Genomic DNA, 3175 nt, shown 5'->3' with positions numbered 1-3175 from the left:
ATAAAATAATAATAAAAATATATATATCCGTGGCGTCAAACTCGAGCGTGGGTGTCCTTATATATATTTTTATTTAGCTCGGGTCAATCCGAAGGTTTTATTTACGAACCCGAAACCGAACCGATTTAGTTCGGGTTCAGAAAAATGAACTCAACCCTTATAGTTCAGTTTGAGTTGGTCGAAGTTATCGTGTTGTTGAGTTGAATGTACATCACTAATTGTAATTTCATTTTAAAAAATTAAATTAGTTTTTCATTAATTTTCTATTACCAACATCATAACTATTTTATATGGTAAGATCCTCGAACTCAACACGACTACTGGCACACAAATAGTCTCACAAAGTAGTTAAATAATAATTGACGTATATTTCTTTTTTTTTTTTAAATATGAAAGTTAAATAAAATAAAATAAAATAAAATAAAATAAAATAAAAAAATCTCAAGCTCATAGTCTTAGAGTTAGTTTAGGTCGAGAGTTCGAACCTTACTGGCCCCAAAAAGTTGTTTTCAATTTTTTCATCTCCCCGCCTGCGGCTCCAGGTACTGTCTCTGGTCATAGCCGTTCGGTTTTATTTCGCTTTTGCCCATCATTTCAACCTTCCTTTGTGAAATTCTCCGTCTTGGTTTCTTTGCTCGTCGCTTGAGAATGTGATTTGTAACTTTTGTTCATCATAATTTGTATGATCAATACTTCTGTTTGATGTTCTTTATTGGATTTCTTGTTATTCGATTTTTCTCCGGTTCCAACGTTCATTTATTGTGTGCAGATTCTTCATTTCGCTGGACTTGGTGGAATTACGAAATTTGTGTTTTCCCGTTTTGTTTCGCTGGTTCGGTGTTGTGTATAGGGGGGAAAAGCATTAGGTAACGAAATTATCATCCTCTTCTTACAAACTTTTCCATCTGGTTGATGTTCATACTTTTGGTTGGTTGATTTGGAGATTCTAATGCTTTTCTCTTTGATTTAGAGTGCGTCTATGTGAATTTACGAACTTCAGTTTTGTCTCGTATTTGGTTTAGAAACTTTCAATGATTTAACCCTGTACTCGAATAGGCTTTGAAATTAATACTTCTTAGACGTATTTAAAATTGCTTGAAGGTAATTTATAAAATGCATTCAGTTCAACCAAAAAACTTCCAAAATCATGTCACAGAATGTCTAACTCCATCTATATGATTGTTTTGTTCTTCTTTTGGATATCATGAAATGTTGGGCCAATTTGCACCTGTCTCAACAACCCGATTAGATAAAAAAGTGCCCAAACTCATGCCATAAGCCTGAATTTTTTTAAAATCATACAACACAACCATTGTGACTATTAGTACTGAAATAATAGCATTTTCCAGCCCAAAGTACCCACATCTGGTCATCAATCATATAAAAATGACCTCAACGTATGAAGGTATTAGTTTCTTGAGTGGAGGATTTGATGAAATTTAAACGTGCACTTAATGAACTGTTCTCCAGAATCAATAAGATTACCTACTTTGATTCTTTGGTTTTTAGAAATACAAGCCTGACTAGCCAACTTTCTTTGCCTTGCCACCATAGGTTGATTTTTATGCTCTAGGTTCACAATTTATCCATGGTAATCGAAACATTTTCCTCATTTAAGAGCTTAATTTCTTCCATTAAACTAGCCAACATTCTTTCAAATATGTCTTTGAGATCATTCTGTCCATAAGATGAGAAGAGTCTGTCGAAGACAACTTCTAGACAATATTTAATATTCAGTATCCATTTGTTTATTTTTAGTTTTATAAGTTCAGGTGGGATAACAATATCTTCCTTGTCCCCCTCTGCTATTGGCCTTGGATTTGTTTGCTGATTCTTTTTATTAAATGCATGATTTTGCGCCTAGACATTACTGGTTATCCCATTGTGTTCTATCTTTTTTATCCATATGTTGGGAAACGTAAAATTTTGATGGCAATATCTGGGGTTTAGACACCTCTTCATCTGTCATTGAGTTGCTTTATTACTGAAAGGCTTGAACTGCAATCACCTCCTAAAGATTATTGAATATCAACACCATTAGGTTGATTAGGCTAAGTTACTTTGTTTAAAAAATATCCCCTAACCTTCAAAAGTTTCAATAATACCCTTACCATTAGTTTTGGATATAAACCGTTAGTATTTTATTTAAAAAATACGTCTAAACTTTCAAAATTTCAATAATATCCTTAAATTTTCGAAAAAAGTTAAAAATACCCTTACTGTTAATATATTAACAGAAATGTGAACTTTCAAAAGTTGCATTAATGCCCTTTAACCTTTTTATTTTATTTTATTTATTTTAAAAAGCTCTTGTCATCCGTATGATAAATTTCTTTGAAGTTATCTTGAGTTGGGAAATAATCAATTTGAAAACTAAGTCATAATAGATATCTACTTTTTCTTTTTCCTCACAGATACTTACGTTAAAGCATAAAATTCCACAAAATCTCACAAAGCTTTAATATTAAAATCACTCTTCAAAGCTCAGCGATGAATCACTGAATAAAAAAAGGTTGAGAAGGGAATATCATTTTCAATCATGGGGAACCTTTTTAACTGATCCCAACAAATAGACTAATATGAACTCCAAAAAGGATCAATAATTTCTTCATCACTACAAATTTGGTAATGTACATATTTTCTTTCTTTAACCTCCTATGGGTTGTCCTCAAAATTTTGACCAAAACTCTCAACGCGTCTCTTTTTATGTGTATAAACACAAACGACGTATTAACACACACTTCTCTACTAACATACAATCTTGTTAAAACATTTAAGCTCTAAAGTCCCTTGGTGGTTCCATTATTCTCTTTCTTCTTGCCATAACCTATGTACCTTAATTGAAAAGGGTAAATTTAGAGATTGGAGAATGGAAGGAATAGAGTAAGAGCTTATTGAAGAAGAGAGGAAAAATAAAAAAAGAAAAAGAGACATAAGGAAGTATTAGGCCATAAAATGAAATAGAGGAGAGAAAGGAAATGGAAGGGGGAGGTGATGTGCTAGATAAACAGTTTCTGTCCATGTGCTAAGAGCAATGAAATTTTTAACCCTTTTTTGGAAGGTTAAAGGGTACTTATGTAACTTTTGAGAATTCAGAAGTATTTTTGAAATGTACTAATTGTTTCTGTCCATACACTAACGGTAAAAGTTTTTGTTTTTTTTTTTTTTTTTTTTT

The 3175-nt window shown here is 32.1% G+C and overlaps 1 protein-coding gene across 2 annotated transcripts in view; it reads left to right on the top strand.

The window, feature by feature from the left end:
• Positions 1-466: 466 nt before the first annotated feature.
• The window catches only part of LOC111494023 (increased DNA methylation 3-like), a 7088-nt gene continuing 4379 nt past the window's right edge, over positions 467-3175 (top strand). Inside the window, exons 1-2 of one of the 2 annotated variants that reach the window (XM_023144008.1) lie at positions 467-542; positions 770-866. The gene's annotated coding sequence lies outside the window, so the exon portion shown is untranslated. The other variant, XM_023144007.1, reaches the window with a different exon arrangement.

The sequence above is a fragment of the Cucurbita maxima genome, unplaced genomic scaffold (genome assembly GCF_002738345.1).
Source record: "Cucurbita maxima cultivar Rimu unplaced genomic scaffold, Cmax_1.0 Cma_Scf00019, whole genome shotgun sequence".
NCBI lineage: Eukaryota > Viridiplantae > Streptophyta > Magnoliopsida > Cucurbitales > Cucurbitaceae > Cucurbita > Cucurbita maxima.
This window is presented reverse-complemented; position numbering and strand designations above follow the sequence as displayed.